The following is a 15763-nucleotide window of genomic DNA, read 5'->3' on the forward strand; positions in this document are numbered from 1 at the left end:
TTGCAAGGTGGTGTGCCGCTGTCATTACATTAGTTTTCCCATCACGCACAAAAAAATAAACAAATAAGGGAAAGAAGAAACAGCTACTGGTCAGTTTAAGACATTCCATAAAACCCCTTATTCACCTTATTCTCCGCGTACGAGTGGGCGCAGACATTTGTATCATTTTGGCTCGAGAATTCCGGTCTCATTCATTTCCATTAATTTTTAGTGGTTAAAAACAGTTTGTTATGCTACTTAATGTTGCAAACTGACATTTTCTTATTATATTATTCTATTTTGTCTGTATAGTCATGCAAACACTTGTTTGTAGAGCAAGTAGTTTGACCGTTTTCTGCCGTTTATTATTCCTAGTCATTTCTCCCACAGGCGACTGAATCGGAAATATTTAAACAATCACAAAAACGAGCGCACTTCCGCATTGAAGAATAAGGTCAATAGGCTAGGGGTCTTTTGCTTAAGATTGCCCTTATGTATTCTTTTTAAATTTAAGGCTGTTGCATAAAATAATATTTAAAGTAGCTTTAATTTAATAAGTGATATTTATTTGCTGATAAATTAATGTGATATTTATTAGTTAAAGTGATATTTATTAATCTTTACACCATATTAAAGACACAGCAGCCAGTAACTTTCAGTTGTCGAGATTTTTTGTCACATTTAAAAGGTGTGTTTGTGCATGAAACATGCGCGTTTAGATACATGTTTATTTGTGTCAGAGACCAGGCGAAACAGCACTTGCTTCACAGCTCTGTCGTTACCGCGAGCGGCTTCTTTCATTCTTTATTTTGGAGATAATACAAAATATTAATACAACAGAAAGACATAAAACTTTACAAATTACATGTCCGCTTTTGTAGTGTCATAGATCTAGATAAAAATAAGCTATAGGCTACTGGCGAGACCACTCAGTGTACCATACCAACTGTTGGTCAGCGAGTAAATGAATATAATGAATGAAAACACATAGGCCTATGCGTAAAGACATATAATATAGTAATTGCTTGTTTCGGTTGTCTCTATTTTAATCATTTTGTGATGATGCGATGGTGTGCTTTATCTGCCTGATTTCTGCTGAACTGGGTTAGGTTGTGTGACGTTTGATTCATGGGGCGTTCTGGGGCGGGGTTTGCGTACCGCGATGCGAGTTATTGGCCTGACAGTAGAAACGCGACATGATTTAGGCCTCACTGCTCAACCTCCCAGACGATTGGCCTGGCCCAGGCCTGATAAAAACCCTGGCTCACACTGGCCCAACAGTGGAAATGTGGCTACGGTGTCAGATTATGCATTTTTTATCAAATCTCGACATTTCATTGCTACCAAATATCATAGACTATACATGTTGCTTCACAATCAGTAATGTTCTGGCATCTATGACAGCATTCTGTCATTTAGAAGCTGCATAAGTTATAAAAGTCTCTGTAATTGTCTGATTTGCTGGTTATACAACTGTACTGTTGTCATATCTCCAAATAGCTTTCTTGCATTTCATGGAAGCAGTCCTCTCTCTTTTATTTTTCCATTTTAAGATATTATGTGCTCCTATTGATCAGTGTTACCCATGTGATAGAACTTGTTGTGGATGACAGACATGACATTGCTTGTTGTGCACTATGGCACACTACATGAGAAGAAACTATTGAATCTTGCATCTCGACACCTATCCCCACGATACCCTACGTCAAGCAAATCATGCCGAAATCTGGAAAAATAGTGTAATCTGAACGGGGCTTGAGTGACCTGACACAACTGCGTAGAGAAAGAATTAAGCGCTGCAGAAAAACCAACAGGAAAAGACAGAATCAAGCTCATTATGCATATTCATGAGATACATTTATCGTACACACACACACACACATTCGCTCACCCAGCACAGTGTCATCTGTTCACTTTATTAAAAGAAACCTCAGTTGCTTTAGTGTGCAGATTCGCCTCAGGTTAATGCTGTGTGGGCTTTGTGCTGTTTATCAAGGAAGTGTCAAGGCTAGTTGCTAATCAAGCTTAAAAGACAAAGAATTTTCCTTGGTGTCATGAGAAAAGTAGTGTTTCCATCTGTTGATGCTTCTAAAAGATGTTATAAGCTGTCGACGTTAGTAAAATTTGGCATGTTTAATTTGATGTGTGAAAAACTTTTAGTAGTCTAATGCTGAATGTCAAAATAAAATAAAAAATAATAATCTATTCACGTTAATTAAACTTAATTTTAAAAACAATCGTTTGAGCAGACTAATATACATTACCCACGAAGGGTGCAGCAAATAGCCATTTTCATATATTTCTTTCAAAACACAGTTTGTGTTTAGTTGTTTTGGTTCATTGCTTAAAAAAAAAAGAAAAAAAAAGACTAAAATGAATCTGGAAAAAAAAATATTTCTAGTACTAGTGCAGCTGAAAATGTAGACTGGCACTAATGCACAGTATTGAAAGTTAAATTGTTTTTTACCATATATCTTATAGCTATATACTTACAGTATATCTTTATTCTTAAAGTAGTATAAATATACACTACCTGACAAAAGTATTTTCGTCAATCCCAGTTCTAAGAGCAACAAATAATAACTTGACTTCTAGTTGACCATTTGGAAGAGTGGCAGAAGGTAGATTTTTCAGATGAGTCATCTGTTGAACTGCATCTCAATCATCACAAATACAGCAGAATACCTAATGCAACCTGCATGGACCCAAGATTCTCATAGAAATCAGTCAAGTTTGGTGAAGGAAAAATTATGGTTTGTGATTACATTCGGTATGTGGGAATGCGAGAGATCTGCAGAGTGGATGGCAATATCAGTAGCCTGAGGTTTCAAGACATTTGTGCTGCTCATTACATTACAAACCACTGGAGAGGGCAAATTCTTCAGCAGGACAGATCCCCTTTTCATACTTCAGCCTCCACATCAAAATTCTTAAAAGCAAATAAGGTCAAGGTGCTCCAGGATTGGCCAGCCCAGTCACCAGACATAAACATTATTGAGCATGTCTGGGGTAATATGGAGAAGGAGGCATTGAAGATGAATCCAAAGAATGTTGATGAACTCTGGGAGTCCTGCAGGAAAGCTTTCTTTGCCATTCCAGATGACTTTATTAATAAGTTATTTGAGTCATTGCAGAGATGTATGGATGCAGTCCTACACAATATTAAGTCTTTTTCCACTGCACCATTTTACTTTGACTTTATATTTTATACTGTACATTATTTCTGTTAAGTGCCAAGACTTTAGTCTAAGCAAAGTCAGGCCTTACTGTCCTAATTAAATAATTGATAATCAAGACAAGATCATATTTTATTTTGGTAAAATAAGCGTAATCTAGAGGCCTTTGCCTTTCAAATAAGCCACTTCTGATACCAAATCATCAACTAAAAGTTAAATTATTATTTGTTGTTCCTAAAACTTGGATAGGTGACAAGAGTTTTGTCAGGTAGTGTATACTATATCTTTATACTACTACATATTAAGAATATAGACAAAATTACCCCAATAGTTTTAATATGTTGTTAGTATATTGCAATTAAAATGTTTATAAACTGTAAATATTCAACAGGCACCACAAGTCCCAACTAACAGTTGCGTAGTTTTAGAACTGGCAATAATTCTGGTTAAGTATTATTAATTACAAACCCTTGTCTTTGTAACTGTAAAGGGAACAAAGATGAGTTACAGTAGGACAAGCACGAAGCAAGGGGGCGACAGAATTACTGAAGAATTTTTAAGAACTAATATCCAAAATAACCGCTTCTAGCTACTTTTAACAGTTCCTTTGTTCCCATTAGCTTGTCAGAAACGATATTGGTTTGTTTGCAATGCTAATTAGTCCACGTGGGTGTTTGAGGAAAAGCGCATCTTATTATGACATGGCTTAAGGGATATTCAAGCTAAATCACCTTGATGGGCGTAAAAATGTGGCATCCCAGATCAGCCAAAACAGAAGAGGCAAAGTACTATCAAAGCTTGATAATGTCCAGTCATAATGGACACGCCTTGACGAATGTACTGAGGCGAATCATACATTATGGCAAGCCATTTTGACATTTAATGTTCTCATGCAACTAAAACCATTTTTTTCAATACTATCTTTTCCATTAAAAGCTACTTAATCATTATCTGTCAATGGATATGTGTGATGTACTAGTGTTTATGCACTACATAACTAGTTCTTATTTATTAAATAATAGTAAGGCAAGGCAAGTTTATTTATATAGCACATTTTATTCACAGTGGCAATTCAAAGTGCTTTACATAAACAGGAATAAAAAATAAAAAATAAAAAACAAATGATAAAAAAACTGATAAACAGATCAAATGTGTTAAAACAGGTTATAAAAAAATGAAAAAGAAGAGAAAAACATAATAGTGCGATCTGTCCGACGTAGCACAGTACTCATTCAATAAAGGCACAGCTAAACAGTAATTTTACTAAATTTAGTAATTTTAATAATAAATACTATATTAAATAATAATACATTAAATAAATAATAAATTCCTGTCAAACGTATACTAGTACTTATTTTAATAATGACTACTAAATATTCTGTAGTTACCACTATTGGGCTCTATTGGGTTCAGTCAATGAGAAATTAAATATTGGATTTTGACCTCTATTCTGTTTTTGGTATCATCTATTTCTATTCCAATAGTGATTAGTATAATTTTTAATTTTACTTGTAAGCATTCATTAACCTTTTCCCAAATATGATTTAAATACTGCCTTGACCGTCCGACATGAGTTTTAAAATGTGATTATTATTTAGAACACATCACTTCAAAGTAACAAGTTTAAATCCAGTATACATTGTATTTTGTTAGATTTTTTATAAATATTGACACAACATATTGACAAATGTCCAATTATGTCGTGAAGTATCTGATATTCTGATTCCTAAATATGTGTAAGAACATGTTTTTCTTTGTTTAAACAGCTTAATAACAGTCTTATGATTTGATCTATTATGGGTGATGGGCAGTGGGTGATGTAGTGGAGAGATTAAAGCTGCTGGATTTACAGCATGTTAATTCATCAACTCCAAAAATACATGAAAGTAAGTGGTCGTTTAATTGGGAGAAGAATTGAGTAAACGTTCTAGGAACCTAATCAGTGTTTTTCTGATATGCATAAAGCACATCATCCTATTAAGTTTAAAAATAATAGTTATTATTCCATATAGATATCAGCATGTATTTTACAAACCAGAAATGTTATGTTTTGCATGTACTTATGTGTATTGAAATGTTTGAAACCTCAAATGAACTTAATTGTTTTGAAAACACTGATAAATTGGGATTTACCATAAATGAGGTGCATCTTTCTCTACCTCAGCAGAAGCTATTGTGGTAAAGCAGATTTGAATTTAACAGCTTGTCATGTGACAAACTGAACAATGTAATCACACCGGTGTGATTGCATGCATCAGAGGGTTAAACAGCAGTAGTTTTTATTATTTTCTGTTACTTATTCATAGATACTAGTCAAATATTTTCTTTTCAGCTTTTTTTTTTACTACAGAAAAAACACAAGTAGCTACTGAATAGGTACCAGTACTTAATATAAAAACATAGTAACTGAACGAAAATGAATAGTATGTATTTTCAATAAAATGTTAAAATGGCTTGCCATACAGTATACGCATTCATTCACGAGCTTGTTTGTTGCTACATTTGCAGTGACTCACCAGTTTAATGTGAGCTTTTACACCCCGGATGCTTCATATTGAACTTCCCTCCCACCTTCCTCAATGCAGCTGCTCTCTCTCTCTCTCTCTCTCTCTCTCTCTCTCTCTCTCTCTCTCTCTCTCTCTCTCTCTCACTCATTCACTCTCTCTCACTCGCTCCCCAGCGACTCACATTTGCAACACCATGTGGCTCAGAATGCTAATGCCACTCAAGCCCTAGTAATTGGGTCATTTCTTCAGGGGGAAGATAGAAAGGCCATGTTTTTCCTGACCTCAAGAAAAAGTTAAGAAAAAAGTGACTTAAGTCGAGACACTAAAGGCAAAAACACCATTCCCATGCACCTGTCAATTTTGGGCTTTTCATAAAGTGTTTTTTTTTTTTTACTCTAATGGAAAGAAACCTTCAAAGTAGATTTTTAAGAGTTTTTATATCACTTTATCAATGCGTGCCTGCCGATTTAAATTATCTTTTTTTACTTGCACTTATATATCTTATTTTAGCAACACTTACACCACACATCAACATTTTATTCATATCCAGATTTTATTGTAGTGTTACTGTATTGCCGACAGATTTGTTTGTATATAATTTGCCTGATTATTTACCATTTTTGCAGCTGTTATTTGTGCAGTATTTTCTGGATTATGTGGTGATGAAAAGAAATTCATCAAATATCCTTGGGGGGGAACATTCAACTTTTGAACATTCAACTTGAAATAGCTAGAAATACACTCAAATCGCCACCACAGTCACCAGATCTCAATCCAACAGAGCACCTTTGGGATGTGGAGGAACGGGAGATTCGCATCATGGATGTGAAGCCGACAAATCTGTAGCATCTACATGATGCTATCATGTCAATATGGACCAAAATATCTGAGGAATATTTCCAGCAACTTTTTGAATCTATGCCATAAAGGATTAAGGCAGTTCTGAAGGCAAAAGGGTGTCCAACCTGCTACTAAGGCGTACCTATTAAAATAGCCAATGAGTAAATTAATAAACTTGTCCATATTTGATTAGAATAAAAGCAAACCTCATTTGCATATTTCAGCATAGCATTTTAGAAAATGTGTAATACAGAAAAGTTTTTTATTTATTTTTGTTTCTTTTTTATTATTATTTCAGTTTTTGTTTAATATAGAAAGCATACAACATATGACTAAATCATAAAACAATCCCCCGAATCCTCACCCCCCACCCAGGTAGACTTGTTCTATAATAACAGAAGTAAAAAGATTGCTGTGTAGAGAAAAAAAAGAAATAATGTTAAGCCAAATACAGAGTAGAAAAGTTTGCAATTCTTAATGTAACCAATAAACTATGGAAATATGGTAATAACTATTATCTCTTTCACCCTGTTCTCCTGCAGTGTCTTGTCTGAAGTAAACTAATAAGCAGTCTTGTTGTGTTCTGATGAGCACCATCACAGTTAATGAACTCATTATCTCTGTCTTATTGGTTTCTTATTGGCTCATCCATCAATTATCACATCCACCAGTTATCACTCTCATTGTGTTTGTAGTCTTATTCAGGCCTGTGAGCTTTGAGAGGGTTTTCCGAAGAGCTGTTGGTGAAACTGAGGAGAAGCGACTCTGCTTCTGCTGCTCTGATTAGTTAACATCAACCAGAAGCACTTGTGTGCACTGCCAAGATATAACATTCTGCCTCCCACAGTGAACTATGTGGCCACATCAGATGTTGTATTTGATCAGACTGTTTCATTATATTAATTGTGAAGCTATTTCAGCAGTTGTGAATTTGTCATCTGCAATGTGGACTTTTCTTTTTTTCTGTGGTGCTAGTGATAATATACAGTGGTCAACATTTGAAGTGGATCAAATCCTTTCATTAAAGTTCCTAAAAGGTCCTAACACTATTGAACAACATCAATTTTTGTCCTGGGGAAAAAAAAAATTTTGAACCACGTTGACAAGTGTTGAATGCTGTAATCTCTATACAGCCACTATAATACAGAGTTTTGATCATGTCCATCAATTGGTTTATTATGTTGCTTGCTTTAAATATTGGAATTTTATGCGTGTTGTTTTCCATATGTATATGTTGTTATTCTATTTATATATACAGTGATGTGAAAAAGTATTTGTCCCTTACTGATTTCTTATTTTTTACCATGTTTGTCACACTTTAATATTCCAGAACATCAAACAAATGTTTATATTAGTCAAAGATAACAAGTAAATCAAATGCAGTTTTTAAATGAAGGTTTGTATTTAACATTGTTAACGTAACTCTGGTTTATCATACCTGAGGTAAATTTTCCAAACCCAGCCCTGATTACTGCCACACCTGTTCACAATAAAGAAATCATTTAAATAGGACCTGTCTGACAAAGTGAAGTAGACCAAAAGATCCTCAAAACCTAGACATCATGTTGAGAACCAAAGAAACAATGGGGAAAGAAAATAATTGAGATCGACCAGTCTGGAAAAGGCTATAAAGCCATTTTGTAAAGCTTTGGGATTTCAGCAAACCACAGTGAGTGCCATTAACTACAAATGGCAAAAACATAGAACAGTGGAGAACCTTCCCAGGAGTGGTTGTCCGACCAAATATACTCCAAGAGTGCAGTAACAACTCATCCACGAGGTCACAAATAACCCCACAACAATATCCAAAGAACTTTAGACCTCACTTTTCTCTGTTAAGGTGAGTGTTCATGACTCTACTATAAGAAAAAGACTGGGCAAAAATGGTTTGCACGCAGAATTCTAAATAAAAACCCCTGCTGAGCATAAAGAACATAAAGGCTTTTCTCAGTTTTGCCAGAAAACATTTTAATGGTCCCCAAGACTTTTGGGAAAATACTCCGTAGACTGACGAGACAAAATTTTAACTGTTTTGATGGTGTGTGTGTGTGTCCCATTATGTGTGGCGTTACATTAACACCACATTTCAGAAAAAGAACAAAATACCAACAGTAAAATATGGTTGTGGTAGTGTGATAGCCTGGGGCTGCTTTTCTGCTTCAGGACCTGGAAGACTTGCTGTGATAAATGGAGCCATGAATTCCGCTGTACACCAAAATATTCTGAAGGAGAATGTCTGGCCATTTGTTAGTGACCTCAAGCTGAAGCGAACTTGGGTTCTGCAGCTGGACAATTATCCAAGGCACATCAGCAAGCCCACTTCTGAATGTCTGAAGAAAAGCAAAATTAAGGTGTTGAAGTGGCCTAGTCAAAGTCCTGACCTGAATTTAATTGAGATGCTGTGGCATGACCTTAAAGAGGTGGTTCATGCTTAAACTCTCCAGTATGGCTGAATTACAAAAATTCTGCAAAGATGGGTAGGCCAAAATTCCTACACAGCGCTGTAACAGACTCATTGCAAGTTATAAAAATGGCGGCATGCAACGAGTGTGATGATGGATTTATACAACAGTTAAACAGCATTATAGTGTATATAAAAAATGAAATCAAACGCGGAGGGTTTAAAAAATCCTTTTGTATGAGGAATTACTTTCTTCCGCAATGGATTTAGATCACCAAGCATCCTTTAAAGATTCAAACATCACTCTTGTACATTGCCTTATTATATTTTGGGAGAAGCTTGTGACATTTTTGGTCAAAAAAAAAAAACCTGCTAGTTGAATAGAGTCAGAATTTACCTGGGGAATGAATCATTTTGGGCTTGACTTTATAGTCGAAGATAGAACCAAATCACTAATTTATTTATTTATCTTGTAATTTTGGTAAAGTAAAAAATGTGTTCCCCATTCAAAATGTTCTATTCTATCCTGGTGCCGATTCTGAACCAGCTGACCGAATACGTTCCAAAATCCTCCTGCATGAGCGAAACCCTTCAGCGAGAATTCAACAACTGAACTAAAATGGGAAAAGTAGCAGAGTGAGACTCGCTTTTTGACATCTGCTTGGTCCTCATGTTGAAGAGCAGGTGTAGATGCTGTAAATGAAAGGTCATGTCGCTCTGAGGAAAGCAGTGAGACAGTGTTCATCTATGTTTCTCTTTCTCTCTCTCTCTTTCTCTGCTGAACAGCTGAGGCAGAAACGAGCTTGTTCACTGGGTTTCAATTAGCCACGAATGACTGTTTCTCTTTCTCCAGCTGTCTGAAATACTCCTGTTAGTGAGGGAGGGGGGAAAAAAAGTCAAAATGTGAAACATGCACACTCACTGTAAATGCCAGGGCTGCCTTATTATCCAGCACTTCATAAAATGTCCTTGTTTGCAATCATCTCTCTGGACAGCACCTGTGAAATGATGTTGGTTGTCAGTGAGTACTTCTATTTAGTACAAATATTAACAAACTGAGTGTTGTAGCAAAATCAGCTGAATTTATGAACATTAATGATCAATAATAACAAGATTTTATTAATTATGAACATTCAGAATTAACTAATAGTTAATTTACCAAATATAACAATGACTTCGCCTGCTTGTCTGAGCGATCTCTATTTATTTAGAAAGGGAATTGTAGCTTCTTGTGAAGTAGATTAATATTTTAGAAGTTTTAGTAAACTTAATAAGCTGGTAGCAAGGATCTTTTACCATTAAAGTGACAATCCAACGTGGTTATAGCATGATTTATTGACTAGTCTAACATATAACGAACAAACGTACAAAACATAACAACAAAAAAAGAGTTTAGATAAAAGAAGGGCAAATGTAACTCAGTCCCACACTACTTATAAAGGGTCACAAAACACCAAAACACATTTTTGAGATGTTGACTATAAACACTATTAGGACACAAATATTTCACGAAAAAGTGAAAATTGGTTGTTTTTGTGTTATGTTGAGCAAATTCTTTCTTCCAGTTTGAAACTAATTTTTGAAGCTGCGTCACTGTGATTAGATGCTTGCATGTATTCAGGCGTGGAGAGTGGACGTCTGTACCTGCGAGTGCATCGTGACGTCTCTGAGTGTGCAGCATTAATTCATGAGAAAGACTTGGTTCAAACCAATCAGTGCGCTCTATTGTGAACGAGGTGCAATTACATTAATATGCATGATATAGCTTCGAAAACAGTTTTTACCTGTTAATGTGTTCTGACGACAGAGAGACACCATGTTGTGTTGCAAAAAAAAGTGGAAGAACAAGAATTTAAAGACATTGGTCGTCAGTGTTGCGTTTATTAATGTGCTGCAACAAAGGTTTTGTTTTCATTTTCCTGCTATGAGAGCACAGCTGGACTCACGTGTGGATTACAATGCACGTGACAGAAATACGTTTGTAAGAAATTTTTTTTTACCTGAGAGCTTTTCGCATCTGGAAATGATGAAATCTGGATTTGCCACTCATCTCCTTTTACAAATGACACGGTCCCAGTTTGTGTTGATTGTCGTGTCTCTACAGATTTTGTTAGTGTGTGTTCAGTGCTCTTTGTTTGTTCATTCAGATGGCAAAGTTAGTATCCGCAGCAGTACTTTCAGTTTTTAAAGACATACCTTAGTCAAAATGATTTAGTTACTAAGTTTACAGTATGTTAATATCACTGTAATATTATAGGACAATATTATAGACTGAAAGATCCGCTGTAAATGCTGCTCTCTGAATGTAAACATGTAAACAGCTTAATCAAACTATTACCATCGTATAGGATTTTCGCCTCATTTTGTGACAGGATAGTCTATACACACGTGGCTTTCTGACGCTACATACCGAGTGCATCTAAGGTATAGAGAAATGCGGAGGATTTTTTTTTCAGCCATTGGTCGTGCAGTATCAAACATTCCATTAAAACTACACTCTCCAGCAGTTCATTCTAGCATCCAATATCTCGTTTGTCATGGGGGGCATGCATGAAATATTTCTGAATGAAAGTGAAAGTGCCAAACTGCAGTTAAAGTCGACAAATTAAGAATTTGGCAAATAATTCGATTACTGATGTCCATGTAAACACAGTCACTGTCTTTCTCCCCTGCGTCTGTGTGTTTGTTTTGCCTCTGAAAATCTGCGAGTGCCCAATGGCAACTACCATTTTTATGCAAAACCTGCCCTCTTTCCCTCACCCGACACTCCCACCTAAACAGAGCTAGACACACCCACTTTCCTCACTTTTTCCAAACTAGAGGTGTGAAAACACCCTGGTGAGACGGGGGGTTTGTGGCCCTTTAAGAACCACCAAGTATGTAAACACCTTAAAAAGCCACAGTGTAAACGCATGACTAATACCTGTTTTTCTGGGTCTTTCTCTCTCTTCCCGTAAGCTTTCTCTGATGCTTGGAAGATGAATTCTTGTTGTTTGCACACAGTTGGCTGCGCAGATTGGAGGATACGCATGGCACAAACTTTAAACTACGTTATAATATGAAACGTGGACGAGTCAAGACGTACAGAAACGGGCCTTACTTTGTATTGGGGACCTTCTGCGTTGATGTGGGGATGTAACAGGTATTTAAAGGTATTGATCAGGTAACTCCCAGTCTCTCCTGACTGACCAATATCAGGAAAAGTTGCGTAGGAAACTTTCCTTGTTCCTCCTCGCTGCTCTGTACCATCACAAGACAGACAGACAAAACTTTAACTCATGTTTTAAAATACACCAAGCATCCAAGTTATCATCCTGTGTCCTAGATCAGTGTTTCTCAGCCATGTTCCTGGAAGACCACCAACACTACATGTTTTGGATGTCTCCTTGTCACACTCATTACAGATCTTTCATTCTCTGCTAATGGGCTGATGATCTGAATCAGGTGTGCTTGGTTAAAGAGACAGGGAAAATGTGCAGAGCTGGTGGTCCTCCAGGAACGTGGTTGAGATACACTGTCCTAGATCATGAGCTGTAGAATTATGTATGGAGAAGAATGACACCATACATGACGATTTTAGAAACACATAAAACATTATTCATGCAGGCAACGCAGTGGCGCAATAGGTAGTGCTGGTTCGAGCCTTGGCTGGGTCAGTTGGCGTATCTGTGTGGAGTTTGCATGTTCTCCCTGCGTTTGCGTGGGTTTCCTCCGGGTGCTCTGGTTTCCCCCACAGTCCAAAGACATGCGGTATAGGTGAATTGGGTAGGCTAAATTGTCCATAGTGTATGTATGTGTGTGAATGAGTGTGTATGGGTTTCCCAGTGATGAGTTACGGCTGGAAGGGCATCCGCTGCGTAAAACAAATATATGCTGGATCAGTTGGCGGCTGTGGCGACCCCAGATTAATAAAGGGACTAAGCCGAAAAGAAAATGAATGAATGAATGATAATTCATGCATTCTTAGTTTTTCTAATGTCTTGAAAAGGGCATATACATGTGTAAGAATTAAGAGAGAAATTAAGGAAGAGAATACATGGGTTACAAACACATTTCATGAACTTTGGGCTGAATTTTGAGATTTCCAAAGCTAAAAGTCCATTTTAATAGTGTGTGTCTTTGGGTGTGTGGGTCCCAGGATTGAGGTGGTTTTTCTTTGGAATGTCTTTGAAGATGGGACAGGCTGGTCCTGGCCAGTATCTTGATAAATAAGATGTCACCGAGTGACTTCCACTGGTATACTCGCTGGCACCAGGTGTCATAAACTCATGTAGAATGAACCCAGACCTTTTTAGGGGTAACAATGGAATTTCACCTCCGGACTGTATGCTACAGTGTACAGTAATGCATTTAATAAGAAATTATATAAGCAACACATTTCTGCAACAGTATTGTAGGTAATTATCATATATATAAAAAAATATTATATTAATATATATATATATAATATATATATATTATATATATATCTATTATATATATATATTATATATGTATCTGTATATATATATATGTATATATGTATATATATATATGTATATATATATATGTATATATATTATATGTATATATAATATGTATATATGTATATATCTATATTATATATGTATGTATATAATGTATATATAGTATATATATATATGTATATTATATATATAATATATAGTATATATGTATATATAATTATATATATATATATATATATATATATATTATATCATCTATATAGTATATATATATATATATATAATATATATATATATATATATATATGTATATATATGTATAGTATAGATATATGTATATATTATATAATGTATATTATATATATATATATGTATATTATAGATATGATAGATATATATATATATATATATATATATATATATAATATATATATATATATATTATATATAATATATCTAGTATATATATATATATATATATGTATATGTATATATATATATATATAGATATAATATATATATATATATATATATATATATATAATGAGGTTTACCTAACCAGGGCCAGACAGAATCATCAAAGTCCAATTAGAGCCACTTGTTTGGTAAATAAAGCTACAGCAGCTCTCTCATATAATACATCCATTACAATTTTACATACTTTGAAAAAAAAAATTTTAATTTAGCATCTGTTTACAGTTTTTATAATGTTTTTGACCAAAATCAGCATATTAAAATGATTTTTGAATGATCATCTGACAACACTGGAGTCAATTAAATACATTATGTACATGTATAATCATTTAAACATTTGGACCAGCTGTTATTTAGAGTCAAGCAGTTTGATGGTGTGACTTTAGACATGCTCTTATTCACCTTCTGATTGGTGGAAGGAGGGGCATGTTTGTATGTGCTGAAATCATGAACACGAGAGCGGCCATGCTGGTTTTTGAAAAGCTCTTTAAACACGTATTAGAGCGCCATGTGGCCATTACTTTAGCTTCGCTTATTAAAGAATAATTAAGATGAACATCTCTAATCAAGCACAAAGATGACCCTCACTCCAATTCGAACTTGAAATTGGATTGGTTGCCTTTCAATGTCATTTCTGGCTATGAACTCATGCTTAAAGGGCTGCTTGATTCAGCATGTCTGCCCCAGAGGCCTGTCCCATTGTACGCGCAGGTAAATGATTATGGATTTCAGTGTCCAGACTCAGATTTAGACAATTACAACCGACGCGGTGAGCTGAATAATATGAGGCTCAATCTTGAAAATGCCCATTCCTGTCTCTTTCAAGGAGAATAAGCTGAATGGTGATGTTTTTAAGTTTAAGGTTTAAGTTGTTTGACTTCTTTAGGATACAATTAAAAAATAAATCACTTGTGTTAATATGACTTAATATTTAATCATCACATGTTATTTCAACTTAATTTAGGCAAATGGAATCCAATAGCAGTTTTAACCAGAGTTCAATTAGCATTTATTTTGATTCATCTCATTTAACATCAGCACAGTTTACTCTTTTTGAGACAATTACTCGTAATCATTAATTTGGATGACCATTTTTTTCTGTGAAATATTACGGATCAAACATAACTACTACATAATGACATTTGTAGTTTTTATGTGGAACATATGGAATGGGAAAGTAAAAGCAGACTGATCTCAGAACTGCCATTAGCAGTTCTCATTGAGTGAATCAAAACTCAAAACCTTAATTGAAACTCATCAGAATCTCCTAAAATAGATGAAATTCTTACAGGGGCAGCGTGGTGGCTCAGTGGTTAGCACTGTTGCCTCACAGCAAGAAGGTTGCTGGTTCGAGTCCCGGCTGCGCCAGTTGGCATTTTCCCCTCGAAATCCAATCCCAGTCAAAGCATCCTGGGAATTAAACATTGACTAGACCACAGGTGTCAAACTCAGTTCCTGGAGGGCCACAGCTCTTCACAGTTTAGTTTCAACCCTAATTAAACACACCTGATCAAACTAATTGAGTCCTTCAGTCTTGTTTGAAATCTACAGATAGGCGTGTTGAAGCAGGGCTGGAACTAAACTCTGTAGGGCTGCGGCCCACAATTGTGTTGTGTTGGCTCATTTTAAAGTGTTGTTACCAAGCAGCATTTTTGTTTAAATTTGGAGTGTAATATATGAAGCCTTCATATGTAAAAACCTTGAAGTACCTTCTGAGATTTACTTCTAGAATTTGCGTTTTTCTCAGCTCCTATGTTTATGTTCAGTTATTTCACTTTAAATGCAATGAAAATAACCTATTCTTTGCACTAATGCCAAGTTCAGACTCCATGATTTTAGCCCCAATTTTGACTCGCCGACAGGTTTTGAGAAATCGCAGGCAAATCAGTGCTCGTTCACATGAGTAACAATCACGCATGA

General features: G+C 35.5%; 1 protein-coding gene across 13 annotated transcripts in view; it reads left to right on the forward strand.

The window, feature by feature from the left end:
* The window catches only part of dlg2 (discs, large homolog 2 (Drosophila)), a 420832-nt gene that overhangs the window by 264637 nt on the left and 140432 nt on the right, over nucleotides 1-15763 (forward strand). The window lies entirely within an intron of this gene.

The sequence above is a fragment of the Danio aesculapii genome, chromosome 10, assembly GCF_903798145.1.
Source record: "Danio aesculapii chromosome 10, fDanAes4.1, whole genome shotgun sequence".
In the NCBI taxonomy this organism is placed as follows: Eukaryota; Metazoa; Chordata; class Actinopteri; order Cypriniformes; family Danionidae; genus Danio; species Danio aesculapii.